The 18,574-nt window shown below is 40.2% G+C and overlaps 1 protein-coding gene and 1 pseudogene across 1 annotated transcript in view; one reads left to right on the top strand and one right to left on the bottom strand.

The window, feature by feature from the left end:
* LOC149208304 (uncharacterized) overlaps window positions 1-18,574 on the top strand; it is a 356,138-nt gene that overhangs the window by 242,020 nt on the left and 95,544 nt on the right. The window lies entirely within an intron of this gene.
* On the bottom strand, window positions 12,917-13,947 carry LOC149208305 (putative sugar phosphate/phosphate translocator At1g12500 pseudogene; annotated as a pseudogene).

Below are 18,574 nucleotides of genomic sequence, written 5' to 3'. Positions count from 1 at the left end.
CATACAAGCTCTCAGATGAGTTGAAGGCATCCTCTAAAGCTGTGGCCAAGCCTAAGAAAACAAATTCGTCGGACAACAGACAAATCCGCAACTGCCCAGTGAAGCAAAAAAATGTTATGTCTATAACTGACAGGTTCAACAGAGAAATCAATGGCAAACAGGTTCTGCAGAGTTGACAGGTTTTAAAAATACCCAAGCCTCTATTTTCAGATAGTTGGAATGTGCGTTACACTCAGAATCACAGAACCGACAGTTATATGAATGTAGAGAGGACGGTTCCGAGTTGTGAACCGTTTCTGACCCGTTCAAAGAGAACGATTAGTTCTAAATGTCATAACTGACGGCTAAGAATAGTAGAGTGAACCGGTAGAGGCATAAGCGAGGTACAGATGGTGATAATTTAGGCTAGTGTGTAGATGTCCGGATCATCAAAGTCGAGGTATACATTTCAAAAGAGGTAGCATTTGAATGCCGAGCTATACGTTACAAAGGAGAATGATTGCACAACAGTAAGTGACACATAATGCCAGAAAAGTTACAGAGGAAAAGATCTCAGACTTGCGACCTTGCGTATGAGGGAAAAACGTTTATTTATTTTCTATATTAGCACAATGGATAGAGGTACAGGACTGACATCTATATAAAGGCCACAATGAAACATATTCTCATAAACAAGTCGCTCATACTTGAGCAGGGCAGGAGATCACCCGCTCTGATACCATGTTAAACACACATGGGCAGCAAGAACAATATGAAAGATAAAACATGACAATACAATTTTATTAACAACTGATATACATTTATAGTACATTGTTTGACCGTTGGGTTCCACATCCCAAAGTCTCTTGGACTCCTTTTGTCCATTCGGCTTCCACACTAACCCATTGAGGATTAGGTGTCCAACAATAATTATATTATTAATTATTAGAAAGTAAATATTTTTGTATTCAGGCTTCTGTGATCCATAATGAATTAAGCAAAGTCTTTCAGTGGAAATCACATAAGAGAGATTTTTGGCCAACGCGTTTTGAACAAACAAGTGTGGTTCATCATCAGGACAAGATGAAGAGGTAGACCATGGCAAAAGCTTAAATAGAGAGCAATGTAGAGACCAAAATTTGGTATCTACATTGATCTCCATTTAAGCCTTTGCCATGGTTTGTGTTTTCATCTAGTCCTGATGATGAACCACACTTGTTGGTTCAAAACTCGTCGGCTAAAACTTCCTCTTATGTGATTTCTACCAAAAGACTTTGCTTAAAGTAAATATTATTAATATCAATGTTAATAAACCTAATATGAGAACCCAATATTTAAACCTAATATTATAAAACTTAATTCTTGTCACCCTATTATTAAAACCCTATACTAAAATCTAAATATTAAAACACCAATAGTAAAACTCTAATATTAATACCCAATACTAAAATTCTAATATTATAATCCGTTGACTAAGGATGACTGAGTGAACAAGGTTGACTATTGTTAAATATGGTAAACAAAAGGTTGACCAAGTTTGATCATGGTCAACTATATAAACAATGACTAGCAAGATTGACTTTGTTTAACTATGTTAATTAATTTGGTTGACTATGTTTTACTATTAATATTAATCAATAATAATGATTAGAAATTATGTTTGACCAAAGTTGAGGAGTGTTGACTGTTAAACATAGTTAACAACATTAGTAAATGTGGTTAACTAATTCTGTAATGTCACAATGCAACATTGGATAAATTGCAGTGTAATGTAATATTGTGAAAATATGTTTGTCACAATTCGATGTTGGATAGTTTTCTCGAACAATTCAACATCACATGTTTGATTATTAAACCCTAATATTAAAACCCAATATTTTAAACCTAATATTATAAAACATAAATCTTGTAACTTTACTATTAAAACCCTATACTGAAACCCCATTATTAAAACTTCAATATTAAAACCCTAATGCTAAAATCTAATATTTTAAACCTAATATTATAATACATTGACTAAGGATGACTATGAGTAAACAAGGTTAACTATTGTTAAATATGGTAAACGTATGATTGATCAAGTTTGATTATGGTCAATTATTTAAACAATGATTATCAAGGTTGACTATGTTATGCTATGTTGACTAATGTGTTTGACTACATTTGACTATTAATATTAAGTAATAATGATAGGCGATTATGTTTGACTGAAGTTGAAGAGTGTTAAATGTCAAAAATAGTCAACAACAATAGTAAATGTGGTTGACTAATTTAGTAATCTCGCAATGCGACATTGGATAAATTGCAATGTAATGTAACATTGCGAAAATGATTGTCAATGATTGTGACAATGCTTGTCACATTGCAACGATGTTTGTCACAATGCGACTTTGGATAGACTTTTGTACCATTCTGACATCACAACATGTTTGATTATTAAAACCTTAGTATTAAAACCCAATATTAAAACCTAATTCTTGTGATCCTACTATTAAAACCCTATACTAAAAGCCTTTATTAAAATCAAATATTTTAAACCTAATATTATAATACATTGACTGAGGATGACTATAACTGAATAAGGTTGACTATTGTTAAATATGGTAAACATAGGGTTGACCAAATTTGATCATGGTTAACTATTAAACAATGACTATCAAGGTTGACTTTATTTGATTATGTTGACTAATGTGGTTGTTTATGTTTTCTTATTAATATTAATCAATAATAATGATAGGCGATTATGTTTGACCGAAGTTGAGGAGTGTTAACTATCAAACATAGTTAAGCATAGTTGATCCATATTTATGAAGGAACGAGATGAAATACAAAATTAATAAAAAACACAGAGATACAATAATGCTGAACTTCAACTAGTAAATAATGAATGTTGAAAACTGTTTACAAGAAGAAAGAAAATAAACTAGCTCGGGCAATCGTAGCTTATCTATGAGAAGAGATGTGATGGCTACATGCCTTATGAACTATGTTACAATGAGGATTGGGAGCATTTTTATCATAAAGAAGAAGTGTGAAATCCTAATCCTAGGAGATGAAGTGCCAACGATTTTTGGCCCCATTGGGGTAAGTTGGATTGCCAACTTCTCGAGTTCGTAACTTTGGAATACGATCTCTGTTTGGCTATCATAATATCTCATTTTGAAGATCTCCATGAGGAGGAAAAACAATTATATGTTAAACTGATTTGGACACTTTTCTAGTCTCTCTATTTTTCTAGAAAATATTTTAAGGACCTGAAAACAACTTTGGAAGTTTGGGACCCAAAAAACTGCTAAAAATAGAAAATCATGCTAGAATTAAGGAAATTGAAATGAAACAGTGTTGGGGGTCCAAGTGGAATAGTCGGGTGGCCACCAATATCCACGTGGATCAGTCCCCCGCTTAGGAAGCAATGTTCCCCATTGCGTTGAGTGCCTCCATTAGATGGGGAAATTTCTGCTGCACTTGGTCTCTAGCGAGCCACTTGTTGAGAAATCTAGGGCATTGAGATCAAGTGATTTCTCTTCTATTAGTAACTAATTGTGAATGATTTTTACTTTCTTAGGTTAAAATCTTACTTTACTTAGATTATTAGTGTTCTTTTTCATCAAAAAACTACCAATGTATAAACCATAAAGAGACAAGAGACACATAATAAATGCTATCATCTAGGGCCAAAACCTCTCCTTCTTGAGAGGAAAATATGAACAAATTCTTCTTCTTATAGAGATTCCAATTAACGAATACCAAGACCAAGACTCTTAGTCTATTTTCCACTCCAAGACCAAGACACAAGTTCCCTTGATGAGATCTTTAGACAATGATAGTCAACCTTCTGCTCCTTCCCTTTTCTCGACTCCTCTTCCACTTCGACCTCCTTCTGCTTCAAATATTTGGCCTCCTTGAATTAGGTCTGCAATCCTAATTCATAAACCCTATCTCATGTACAAGACCTTATCTTATGCTTTCATTTTCTTTGCTTTGGATAAGGTCTTCTTCTAGCTTGTCTCAGCCTCCCTTATGACTTGAACTTATCCCAATTTGGTTACCTTGAATCTCGACCTTACTACAACTTCTTCTTTGCACGTGTGACAACAAATCCACCCTAAAACAAACCCAAATATGAAACTAACAATTTTGCTCTACTTCCTTCTTCTTTTTCTAATTGTTAGGCTTCCTTCTAGGTGATTTTCACACTTTTGGATTTCAGAATTGCTTGACTGAAAATATGATCGTGAAATAATGTCGAGTCGCCTTATTTATAGCTATTGCCCATGCTTAATTAGATGACATTACATGTAGGTGAGCCGACATGTCTTTTCGTGCATATATTATTATCCTTCTTGAAGCCGCCTTGTAGGTGAAGACTTTGCTTAGTCTTGGAGGGCCTTTCTATACATTTAATGACTTATATAAAAATCTAACATGCCCAAGAAGGGTCCTTCGTACATAACATAGAATCAAATTGAATTTTATGAGTAGATGACAAATCCTAAAGGGTCACAATGGGAGCCATCACTAAAAATAAAATTCCTTGCTCATGAAACCCATGAGTCAAGCATTACAATAATAATTTTATTTTTCTTCTTTTCATCAATTACATAAAATCACAATTATGCATGTCATTATGAATATCGAACCTAGGTACACTTTTCAACGCCACTTGCCTTGGTGCAAGAGTTGGCTAGCTTTGACAACTTGATATATTTGGATCCTCAGTTGGCGAGTGTGCTTGATCTGTGTGTCCATGATCCAATCAATTGTGTCTTGTTCAATGCAGTCAGGGTTGAGATCTATTGGTTTCAGCGGCTCAACAATGTTTGATGTGCCTAGCAATGGTGGAAAGTATGGTTGAAGGTGGTCCACATTGAACACTGGGTACAATCCAATGAATGGGGAAATGCTAAGCTCGAAAGCATTATCACCCACAACCTTGGTGATGGTGTAAGGCCCATATCAGAGTGGTCAAACTTTCCAATGGGCTCCATTAAGGTGTTCCTTCTGCAAATGTAACCAAAATTTGTCGACCACTTGAATCTTACGTGGCGCTCGATACTGATCATGACATTGTTTGTACTTGGTATTGGATTTATCTAGGATATCATAGACCTATTGGTGAATATCCTGGATGCATTCAATAAACGTGGTGGATTTATCATCTTCAGATTGAACATGTTTAGATTATTCCTGTGTAGTTGCAAGAGGCATTGTGACATCAATGGGATACAATGGTTGGAATACCATGTCCACTTGAAAGGGGTTATGGCTGGTTGAGCTATGGAGAGATTTGTTATAGTTGTGTTGTAGATAAGGAAGACTCTCATCTCATGTTCGTGGATTCTTGGAGTTGTACATGCATAATATGTGCACTATCATTATGTTGACAATCTTTTCCTATCCGCTAGTCTGAGGATTGCAACCGACTTGGTGACCTTAGTGTCCAATAATGTTAAGTTTTGGGTATGTTCGATGCTAGAGCAATTTATTTCAATTTTCATAGTTAGCTCAATATCTTTTCCAGATTAGCAATCACATGAACATTAAAGTAAACTGCAGATATAACATAAATATAAATCGCAGAAGACAAGCCAAGACAAGAGGACACAAGATGTGGCGCCAGCCAGGGACAAACCCCAAGGTGGGGAAACCCTTGATCAATTCTTCTTTTATGTTCTTCAATAATTCAGTAGAGAGAGAGAGAGAGATCGTACATATACAACAAAAGTCAACACTTTGACTTATCTAGATATGAGCATAGATCATCTCGTATAATGATGATACATGAGATCAGTTGAAGATATTCTGCTTCAACTGATTCTCCAAGGTGATGGCTTCACCTAACATAGTGTTGCAGCTTGTACTCATGTTGCACCTGTCACTGTGCTACACCTAGTCACTAAGCTGCTCCCATCTGCTCCCATCATCATGCTACTCCTTACTAATGTGGCCATCATGCTGCGTCATTCTTCATCATGCTGTCTCATTCATCATTATGCTGCTACTATACTTCTGTTGCTTCATCATACAACCATATGTATATCAGCCTTAGCTGCTTGCTATGGCTTGCAGCCTAGAAAAGCAGCTAGGCTATAGTTCCAGATTCCTAGACCTAAGGTAGTAGCTTTCTAATCTGATGACAGATGCTCCTAAACGTATCTCATCCAAGTTCCTGTCATATACAATCATATTAAGGATCACTTTTATGCACTAAGGTCACTATCATATCTGAAATTTCTGTCATGGATAAACTGTATCACATATCACTGTAACATATTTTGATCAAAATCCTTGTCATATAACCATATGTCTCTACCATATGAACATTCATAACTGTAATGTGAGCCGAGCCATACTGAATACAATTCGAGTCCACTGTAGTGTGATGTGATGCCAGAGATAGAGAAAATTCGAGCCACATAAATTTTGTGCCACAGAGAATATAGTGACCTTGCTGCTGAGATTAGAACCTTAGATATATATGAACCATGAGCTTCCAAAATTTTGTGTCTCAGAGATCATTAGCATGCCATTGTAATTCAAATGCGTGCCTCAAAGTATATTAGCGTGCCACTGTAATTTAAACGCATGCCTCAAAGTATATTAGTGTGCCACTATAATTCAACAGAGTCTTGGAGATATTCGTACCACAGAGCCTGACCTACGCTGCCAGATCCGAGAACATCACAGGACGCCGAGAGTGCCATGACTGCACCACAATGCAGCGAATACCTTAGTGCGGAGACTGCGCCTCCCTTAACTGCGGCTCCCTTATGTGAAGATTTTTGCGAGTTAAGCCTGTGGCTTACTATGGCTAGGGCATCATTGCGGCTAGGGCATCTGTGGCTAGGGCATCACTGTGGCTGCGGCTAGAGCATCACTGCGATTAGGGCATCACGACTATAATTTAGGGCTATGTATAAGGCCTTCACCTTCACTGTGTTTAGGGCTTCACATTATCTTTTGGCAGTGTATATCCTATGGCACTCTTTTAGATCTCATCTTCATCAAACCTAAAACAGGATGAAGAGAGATCACAAGAGTGAGCGTGTGTCAAATGACTTCAAGTCCTCTTCTATTTATACTAAAACGTAGAGGTTGAATAGACATGACTTTTGGGCTTCTTGAGCCTACATAAGATGCTGGTCGACTTGACAATTTGTCCATAATGAAAATAAATTCATATCTTCATAAATACTTATCGGAATTGGATGATCTTTAGATAAATCCTACACCTCTCGATGAGAGGGATCCAAGAAAAATATCAGTTGCCATAAATAAGATGACCCACATGGAGTTTGGCCCTAGTTGCCAATTTTAACACTTCCTCTCAACTAGGGAGAACTCCATCTGCTGATCCATATGTCCGACTGTACTATCTCTGCCATCAGTGCTCTGCACTGCTATGCTCTGCTCTGCTCAGCTCTTCTCAGCTCTACTTAGCTCTGCTAGCTCTGCTAAGCTTTGCTAGCTTTGCTCAGCTCTGCTTAGCTCTTCTCAGCTCTTCCGGCTCTGCTAGGCTCTGCTAGCTCAGCTCAGCTTAGCTCAACCATGAAGAAGAAGAATTGATCGAGAATGTCTCATACCATTCTCCACTGACCCGAAGTCAGTCTCAGAGTGTGTACCACTTGTCCCAAACCAGTCCTCTACCGACCTGAAGTCAGTGTCATAGTGGGTAGCACTCCCACTGGTTCCAGACCAGTATCATTGATTCCAGATCAATGAAAGTCATCCTAGCATAGGGAGTACAGTAGATACAATGATGCGTCCATCAGTACTACTATGGTCCCTATCCTCATTTCCCTACTCATTGATTAGATGAGAGGTACTTCCCATGAGTCCCAGACTACATGGGTAGGATGCCTTGACAAGAGAACTAATCATCCTATCCACAAGAGAGTGAATCATCTTGTCCCATAAGAGAGCGAATCATCTTGTCCACAGGAGAGCGAATCATCATGTCCATAGGAGAGCGAGTCATCCTGTCCCACAAGAGAGCGAATCACCTTGTCCCACAAGAGAGCGAATCATCTATTCCACAGGAGAGTGAATCATCTTGTCCACAGGAGAGCAAATCATCCTGTCCCACAGGAGAGCGAATCATCTTGTCCACAGGAGAGCGAATCATCCTGTCCACAGGAGAGCGAATCATCCTGTCCACAAGAGAACTAATCATCGTGTTCATAGCGCACCACCAAGGGATGGTGAGTCGCCCTGTCATCATATGTTGCTCCAGTAAGTACCCCAAGCCCCCCAAAGCTCCCAGAGCTCAATGCATGCAACATGTAGGACCCTTATAAGAAGGTCTCTCAACAACTGCAAGTTGTTCGGGAAAGTCACAGATTTGACCTTTCCCTGGGGCTTTGAAAAAATGTCTACGACCTGTACATCATCTCAGTGTGGTGGAGCCTCCTTTCTCATCAACTTACCATATCCAAAATAAGGCAATATCTGATGTCTGTCTACTAGAGAAACTATCAAATACGGGATTCCTCAATAATTGAATCCCACCTCTGGTTATCACAGAGAATCACAGTGGTATTCATCATGTGTACAAACAGCTCACTTAAGAGCTTCTACAATCATGCAGCTGTGTATCTGGTCTTGACGGTACTTATACCAATCGACTTCTACTTCCTGCTCATCCATGATATCAAAGTAGAATCCAAAGAGAACCAACACTGAGAAGTGCTCTAGTGTTCCTTCACACTACCTGCCCAGTCAACATTCGAATAATTATGCAGTTTCATATTTTCGACAGTGTATCTCAATCCATGAGAGATTATGCCCCGAAGATATCTCAGAGGATTCTTGGCACTAATCCAGTGAGGCTCAACCAAATATGAGCTCACCATGCTAACTGCAAAACATATGTCTGGACAAAATTTCACCAAGAACATCAACGCAAATGAGTTTATGAAACTCAGAGGCATTTCCCAAATCTGGTCCGACATCACTACCATCTAACTTCTGAAAGTTAATATCCTCAAGGTATTCACAAGCTTGCAGTTTATCATTCCACATTTGGAATCCAACTCCCTCTTACTTCTGCAAATGAGAGGGTCTGCACCTGTCAGAAATAGGTCATCCTCATAAGGTGCCGGTATGAGAGGTCTATCATCCACAACCTTCGGGTAATGGTTTGGATCGGTTTCACTCCTAGTGAATCTCAGCTCCATCTGACAGCTATCAATCCTCTCATACTATGCCCGGGGATGTCTGTTTGGGTGCGTGCGTTATCCACCGGGCGAAGGCTTCAAGCCATAGAGGGCTTTCTTCCACCTGTATACATGAGATTCCTGATCATGAATCTCAAACTCCTCGGGTTGTTCCAAACCTGAGGACCTGCTACATGAGGGGAATAGTCCCCTTGTAAGATTTTCCTTCGGTACATCTCAGACATGTACATTCATGCTCCTTTTGAATTCAGGCATCCCTATCACCATCTGACTCACAGATCTTCGGTGCTATGTATCAATAGACATGGTCCCCAGTGGACTTCCTGCAACTTGAAACAATCCTGAACTCAAAAACATATTTGAAAATTCTATTTTCAAACACGTACCTTTCTATCGATGAGTGCCACCATGTAACTTTTGACTTCCATTGTTGAAATGGACACCAGGTTCTTCATGCAATCAAGTACATAAAAGAGATTCTGTAAATGAATTGAGTTGCCCTCATTCAATTGAGGGGTAACTTTCCCTACACCCTTTTCGGAATAGGTGGCATCGGCTCCAAATCCCACGATTGTTTCCATCTCTACCAAATTAGAGAGTGCACCCATCTATCCGATGAAATGCCTTGAGGAACTGGGTTCCTTGCTTTCTTTGAAGAGTCGACCATCTTCTTGATGACCTGCATTACTTGTCATTCCTTTGATCATTGAATATGTCCCTGGAATTATTGTTATCTTCATCAAGAGATGTGTCTCTGCCATTCAAACACTGCTTCGCATAATGGCTGAACTTATTGCAACCAAGGCATCCACCTTTCCTTCCATCCTTAGATCCGAACTTCCCAATGAAGTGATCTTTAGGTAGGCCATCAGAAACTTCCGCTACTCCATTCTGATAATATGCTCTGCTTCGACTTCACCCTTGGTGAATTTAGAAGAGATATGAGGAACCCATTGATCCTTGTGTCCTGTCCCAACAGTCTTCGGTGATTTCTCTTTCACTCTTGCTTGGGCATTGTCTTCACCTCAACTCTGATACCATGTTAAGTTTTGGATATGTTCGATGCTAGAGCAATTTATTTCAATTTTCATAGTTAGCTCAATATCTTTTCCAGATTAGCAATCACATCAGCATTAAAGTAAACTAGCAGATAGAACATAAATATAAATCGTAGAAGACAAGCCAAGACAAGAGGACACAAGATGTGGCACCAGCCAGGGACAAACCCCAATGTGGGGAAACCCTTGATCAATTCTTCTTTTATGTTCTTCAATAATTCAGCAGAGAGAGAGAGAGAGATAGTACATATACAATAGAAGTCAACACTTTGACTTATCTAGATATGAGCATAGATCATCTCCTATAATGATGATACATGAGATCAGTTGAAGACATTCTGCTTCAACTGATTCTCCAAGGTGATGACTTCACCTAACATAGTGTTGCAGCTTGTACTCATGTTGCACCCGTCATTGTGCTACACCTAGTCACTGAGCTGCTCCCATCTGCTCCCATCATCATGCTGCTCCTTACTAATTGGTGGGCTCCAGTATTGTAGCAATAATGCTACAACTCCTGGAGCTTCCTTCTCTAATTTTATCAACCCGGTAGTTCGTAACAAACTTGGAAGCGACGGTGCTGTATGCACAAGTACTAGCTCTTGCCGCAGCTGTCACTTGGTCAGCTGGCACAAGTCCGCTAGGGGCTCAAGCCAACTTCTATGAGCTCTTAGAAGAAGCATTTTAACTGATGGATAAAGCTAACTCAAAGGAAGCTAATCTACTTGCGGAAAGAAACTAAAAGCCAAAAAGAAACACAAACCCTAGCAAACCCTAATTCTACCAGCTAGTACTACCGATGCAAAGGAGAGCATGCAAACTACCGAAAGAGATGCCATTACTTCTAAGAAGGTAAAATGCATGTGTCTAAGTTATCACTATCTGAAGAAAACATCTTTTTGTATTTTTGTTTAAGTTATTAGAATTATCATGCATGTGATTTTAACTAGCTTTTCTTTGTGCAGGGGTGGATCAAGGAGGAGAAATGCTTGGAAAAGGTTGGGAAGACTCGGAGAGGGTCTAAGGGATCCCTATCATCCTTTCAGAGAGTTTCACAAAGTCAGGATGCCATGCAACCGTGTTTATGAACTTCTACAGGAAGTCTGCAGGGGTTTCTACAGGAAGTTCTGTAATTCTTCTACAGGATGTTTCGTGATTGGGTTTTTGACTGATAGGTGAGTGGGAGAGAATGCATGAATGGGTAGGGAGGTAGGGTAGGGGCTTGGAATGAGCCAATGACTGAGGGATGAGGTGATGAGAGGGTGTGGAAGTCTAGCTTGCATCAAAGAAGGTTTAGGCAATGGAAAGGCAAGAAGGTAGGGTTACGTGGCAAAAGAGCAGATGGGAGATGAGGGAACAGACTTGGTGATGGAGGAGCTGATCTGGACGAGGCTCAGATGAACGAGGAGGTGATGAAGGTGCCCTGCATAGTGTTTACCTGATCAAACCAACTACGTCTTGCATACAATCAAAATATTAGATGATCTATCTAACAGTTTAATGAGATCAGTGAACATCAACCTTATTCATGACAAGAATCACGTACAACATGTGAACAAAACATTATCAAAGAGATATAAACGCATGACTAACTCCTACCAATCCATCCTAAACATAAAAAGCTACTTCAACCATGAAAAGAAACCTAAGTAACAAAGCACAAATTAAATCTAAAGAGCAGACTTTATTTTAAGAATGCAGCGAACACACATAAAGATAAACAAGGGAGGTACTGGGCGCTTGAGATGGGCCCAACCCCAAGAGCTACAGCCTCCCAAGAGAGATTTAGAGCTGGTGCAAAGCTGGATTCATCTTTATTAATCAAGAATGAAGAGTTACATCAAAACTGTCCACAAGGAGAGCTTGAGAACGAGCTGAAAGCAAAGCTAATCTATTGCCTACAAATCGAATTACAAAATGACTGCAACAAGGCTATGAAAGGACTAACTACTAGCTACTATCTACTGGCTAACTAGCTAACATCCACTGGCTAACCAAAATGAGGCCCTAAGCCTTCTTATTTATACAATTTGAGGACCCAACAGTCCTCCTAAACTTTAGGGACTCGGCTGCCCAAAACTTGGAGTTAACAGCAGTCCTACTTGACTTGATTCGCTGCCCTTGTGCTGATTGATTCGGTGGCCCTTGAACTCCGAGCTGATGGTGAAGAATTCGAGGTAAGGGCCCATAAATGAAGGGGACACCTTCCTACAAATCCTCTAGCTTGTTCTCCCACGAATTTGGCTGCCAAGTGCTCATTAAGACCTTCAATTTTGTCTCCAAGTTGACCAAAAAGGCTACACAAAGCACCCGTTAGACTTGTTGGCATAATGACTAACCAAATTCACTCTATTAACATAAATATAATAAAAAACATGCAATAAACTAATGAGAATGGTGGATTAAGTCAAATTAGGAGGTTGAATGAGCCCAAATAATTGTCCATGTTTGGGGCTCATCATCACCCCCCTACTGAAAGTGTTGCTCATCCTCTGAGCAACCAATCTCTCTCCTCATCTTTGACGGCCCTAGTGGCCTCCTTGGCTAAAATCTTGGCCGATTTCTCCTTCTGCTGCCCTTTCTCCAAACTTCCTGTAGAAACAGTTCTCTGTCTTCCTGTAGAAACAGTCTGCTAACTTTCTGTTGCCTGCTGCTTTTCCTAGTGAATTCTCAGCCTTGTTATGAGTGTGCAAGTATATGCAATCATATGGAAGAAATGGTGGCCTTGGCATTTTCTAAAACCTGCAACGTGAGGGCACTCGTATGTTTTGTAACAAGGAAGTTGGCTAAATTCACAAGATAAGCCATGGTCATGTTTCCAAGCAACAGGAATATGATAAAGGTGTTTTCTCTGGCTTTTTCAATAGCAATAGCTAATACATTACCCTCCACAAAAAGAGTAACAGGAAGCAATAACAGCGCAGCAATTGGTGCCATGTACATGAGCAAATTCATAGAGTGAAGCTTCTCTGCCTCAGAGGTAAGCAGGAGCCCCTGAACAACTGATTTCAATGCTCTGGCAGCAGTTGATCCTAGGCAAACCAAAAAGCAAAAAAGGTGGAATAATGGCTCACTGTTGTTTGCAATAACAATGCCAAATACCAGAGGCACCAAGGCCATATAAACCACAGAAGACTCCCTCTTACATGTTATTATAAATGCAAAATATTGATGTGAAGAAGGGAGTTGTTGCCCCAATAGCTTGATTGAAGGAGACTGGCAAATAACGCAGAGAAATATTGCCACAAACAACCGAGAAGGAGAAAATGAAGCTCAGTGCCAATATCTCAAGAAACTGTCTCCTGGAGACGATGAACTGCATTGGTACAATCTCCAACCATGAAATTGCCAGAAAACGATAAAATGAACAGGCACACATGTGCAACATTGTGAGGAATATTGGGTATCTGCATCCAAAAACTAAGTAGGCATTTGTTAAGCAATAGCACACCAATATTGGAAGAGTACCAAGCTGCAATAATGAGAGCTGTTGTAATAGTCTGGGACACAGGAAATGCACCATATTTTCCTTCTCCTGTTGGAGTTGGAGGTATGTCAATAACTTCTTGTTCAAGCTTTGGATTACTGCCCCGCCTCGTCCATGTTTTTGTTTCGGCCATAGCTGAAGAGGGCTTGAAAAATCAGATCTGATCAATATTCGAAAGACCCAATTGGTTTCCAGACCTGAGCATCATCTGGGTACTTGTCTATACTGTGTAGGACTCAGATGGACCCAAAACATATGTGGATGTCTCATTATTATAAGCCTCCCCCAACTGTGCAACTTGGTGATCTTTTTAGCCTCCTCGAGCTGAGAGATGAAAGAGAGATTAGTTCCTATTGGGAACAGCTTCAGATTGAGATTGAGGTGTATGAGAAGTGAGCGCAAACACAAATCTCATCAGAGAGCTCCACCCCAGTTCCGCCTGAAAACCAAGCAGCTTACTCTGCCCTGGAAGACTCTGCTGTATTTTCCTGTAAAACGTCTTCCTGTAGAATGCTAGCTGGATTCCATAGGATGTCTCTGCGCCTCTGCACAATCTTGGTATGCTGGAGAATTTTGAACAGGCCAAAACAATTAGCGAAGGATGATAGGTTAATCATTTTGAGGAAGCAGAGGATGTATACTTTAGTTGAACATGATGCAAGTGCAAGTTAACAGCAGTCTATGAGTTCCGGCTGAGCGCTCATTAATTCTGCGTGATTTTTGGTGGAGTGAGGTGGAAAAAACGTGTGCTGGCCCATATGAACTGCATGTCTTCTTCTATTTGTTAATCAATTGATGCCCTGTGCACTGAAGTTCAACAAATCTTCCATTGCCTGTGTTTCTCATCTTCCACGTGAATGACTATCCACGCATGCTGCGTGATTTTCTCGTGAGTGCTAGAGAACTGGGTGTCTTGCTACATTCATGGCTTAATTTCACCATTCCATTCGTTCATGCAATGCTTAGACTAGATTCATGCAATAGATGAACAAGGTTTAGTCACGTACCTGAAGTCAAACGGCTGCTTGTGAAGCTTTTTGCTGCTGCATGCTCATGTTCTGCTGCTGCATGCTTGGATCCTTTGGTTGCATGAGGGCTTGGCTGATGATTTTTGATTGCTTTTCCTTGTGCAGGTGTCCTCTGACCAGATCTAAGCTGCATGCATTTGTTTCCACGTTCAAATCTGCACCTTCAAGCTGCTGCTGCTGCAATGTCACAGAACCAAAACTTGTTTTCGCCATTTCTCCCAAACGGTAAAGCGGATTGATCTGAAACTTGCTGAGCATGTTTCTATCATCATGATGCATCTCCCATAGCAAAATCGTGATCAATGGATGCACGGATTTCGAGAAAAATGGAAAATGGCTGAAGATTTCAGAGATCGATTTCTCGGAAACCGTGCATCGGAATCGGCTGAAACTGCTTGGGTAGGTTACCATCACTCATATGCATATCCCCATGAAACAGGTTTTGAAACGGATGCACGGTTATGGAGAAAATGCAAAAATGGCTGATGGTGATGGAGGCTGATTTCTTGGAAACCGTGCACCGGAATTGGCTGAAACTGCTCAAGCATGTTGCCATCACCCTTGTACAATTCCCCATAAAACGGTTTGTCAAATGGATGCATGGTTTTCAAGTTATGGCAAAAACAAATTTTGTTCTATGGATTTTTGCTTCAAGGCATTTTGCAAGTGTTTGCATGGAAGGAAAAACTGAGCTTGGGCTGTGATGCAGGTATGGAGATGATGGAGGAGGAGTTGGAAGATTGCATGAGGACTTCTGAACCCTTGAGGAAGCTACCATGTTCGCCAAACCACTTTTTGAAATCCATGTCTAGTTTCCCATAATTTCTACAGGAAGTTCCTGTAGAAGCACAATGAGGTGGAAAAAATGATGGAGAAAGGCAAGGGATGGACACACGAGTGCTTGTAGGCCTAATCAACAGATTCCCACCATCAGATTCCATTTTAAACTTGAATTTGGTTCGTCCAAAGGTTCTACAAGATGTTTCCTGTAGAAATACAGAGCTTCTTGTAGAAGGCACAAGAAAAATTCCTTTAACCTTGATTTGAGTGCTCCTCCTGTCATGAAACGTCATTCTTGCAACCTGCAATTAGCCAATGGAATTAGTTTTATTTTTCTTTTTCTTTTTCTCTTTTGTTTTTTTTTTAAAAACAACTAGGACGCCTCATGGAGGTTTTCACCCTAATTGCCTGCCTTGGGCGCCTCCAAGGGAGGTTTTCACCCAAAGATCTTATTCTCTTTTCTCTTTTTTCCAACCCATTGACTGTCTCATGGAGGTTTTCAATCAATGAGCCAATCTAAGGCGCCTCCAAGGAGGTTTTCACCTTAGATTTCTATTTTCCTCTTTTTTCATTTTTTTTTTTTTTTTCTACCCTACCCTACTTGAAAAACAAAATCGTTCTCAAGTATAAGAATACTTCCAATGGAGCCATGTGCACATCAAGATTAGAGACAAAATGATGTGGAGGCTCGAAATGCATGCTTGGATAGGTATCCAGATCTCAGAGACCAAATGATCTGACCATGAAGGGATCAAACATAGCTGAGGAAGAGAGTACTGTTGCAACTTAGTGACTGTCTGGAACCATGTCTCAATATAGCTTTGATATCCTTGGTCCTTTTGCTGATCTGGATCATTTTTCATGTCACCTTCTATCATGACTTTCTCATCTTCCTCCTTTTGCTGATCTTTCTCTTGAATACATGGAAGATTTGATGGTAACCATGAGGAAACTCTCTCGATCTTTGATTCTGATCTACTCTCTTCATCAAGTGTAGCCCATGGTTCTTTGATCTCCTCTTTTGAATCTTGTTTTTCCGGATGTGGTCCTTCAATGCTTTCAAGATAATCTCTTTTTTGCAAGGCTCTTCCTGAGCTATGGTGAACATCTTGGAGCTCAAGAGGAGTTGTTTGGACATGTTGTGCCTCAGCATTGTAATTTTGTTGAGCTGCTCCAATGGGTAGGTTTGGAAATGGTACGTGTAGTTGAGTGGAGGTGTGAAATTGAGATGGAGATGGATGGCATTGTGGTTGGGTAGGCATTTGGGGTTGCCTTGGTGGAGGAGGAGGCGATGGTTGTGGATGAGCAGGTGGTGGAGGAAAATGAGCGGGATGAGAGTTGTACTGGGGCCTCCACTCCTGATAAGGTGCATTCCACTGAGGCTGTGGCTGAGCATAAGAGTGAAATGAATGAGCAGCTGGTTGGGCGTAATATGGATCTGTGAAGGAACAAGGAGGAGGTGTGAACCAGGAAGGATGAGTAGGGGGACCCCAAGAAGGCATGAAAGTGGCTTGATAGGGGTCATAATAGGTCTCGGGTGTCCCTTGCAGTTCCTGCTGGTAAGATCTAGGTCCATGCGGCCTCCTTTGGTCCATATAATAGAGTGATTCAGTGGCTCCTTTGGCTCTCTGATATGCAGCTTTGATTCTGGGTAAGGAAGGGCACTGATTTGTATGATGGTATTCTTCACAGACAAAACACACTTCTATGGAGTACAATGGACATTCGTTCCTAGGATGCTTTCTAGTGCACCTGGGACAAAAAATGGCCAAAGCCCTCTTGGCTTCTGCTTGCTTCTTTTGGATCCGCAAGGTATCCAGTTGCGTGGCAAGAAACTGCCTCATATCACTCTTGAAATCTTCGATCTGATTCACAAATTCATTTCTGGATAAGGTACTGCTCCCAACATTTCTGCTTGGAGCCATTCGCTCCAGAGGAATGTTTTCTTCTTCTTCTCCCCTAGAGGTTCTTTAAAGATGCCTTGATGTCCACCTAGGGCTTCTTCCTAATCACAACCATCGAAGAAGAGAGAAGGTTGGCTGTGTGAAGCAGTGGGGGGTGTTGTGCAAATATTTTTCTAAATTATCTCTACTCCTACAAGGCATGAAAGGAGATCTTTTTGGTTGTTTTTTCTTTTTTCTACTTGTACCTGCAAAAACTAAAATAGATTGAACTGCAACTAACTATCTTGCTGAAATGAAAATGCGGAATTGAAATGAAAGCAGGAAATGACTAATCTATTTTGCTCAAATGAAATTGCAGGAATGAAATGCTAGTCTATGCTTGTGGAATTGAAATGCTAATCTATGCTTGCATAAATGAAATTGCGGAATTGAAATGCTAATCTATGAAAGCGAGAAATACTAATCTACTTTTGCAAGAACGAAATTGCATAATGGAAATGAAATAAACTACTTAGCAGAAGATTGTAGTGGAAAATAGAAAAAAAGCGGCAATCACCAATACTCTGACGCTTCCCCGGCAACGGCACCAAAAAGATGGTGGGCTCCAGTATTGTAGCAATAATGCTACAACTCCTGGAGCTTCCTTCTCTAATTTTATCAACCCGGTAGTTCGTAACAAACTTGGAAGCGACGGTGCTGTATGCACAAGTACTAGCTCTTGCCGCAGCTGTCACTTGATCAGCTGGCACAAGTCCGCTAGGGGCTCAAGCCAACTTCTATGAGCTCTTAGAAGAAGCTTTTTAACTGATGGACGAAAGCTAACTCAAAGGAAGCTAATCTACTTGCGGAAAGAAACTGAAAGCCAAAAAGAAACACAAACCTTAGCAAACCCTAATTCTACCAGCTAGTCCTACCGATGCAAAGGAGAGCATGCAAACTACCGAAAGAGATGCCATTACTTCTAAGAAGGTAAAATGCATGTGTCTAAGTTATCACTATCTGAAGAAAACATCTTTTTGTATTTTTGTTTAAGTTATTAGAATTATCATGCATGTGCTTTTAACTAGCTTTTCACTGTGCAGGGGTGGATCAAGGAGGAGAAATGCTTGGAAAAGGTTGGGAAGACTCAGAGAGGGTCTAAGGGATCCCTATCATCCTTTCA

This window comes from Pinus tabuliformis, chromosome 1_2 (assembly GCF_031772625.1).
Source record: "Pinus tabuliformis cultivar Carrire ecotype Pingquan chromosome 1_2, CPIR1, whole genome shotgun sequence".
Taxonomy (NCBI): Eukaryota; Viridiplantae; Streptophyta; class Pinopsida; order Pinales; family Pinaceae; genus Pinus; species Pinus tabuliformis.
This window is presented reverse-complemented; position numbering and strand designations above follow the sequence as displayed.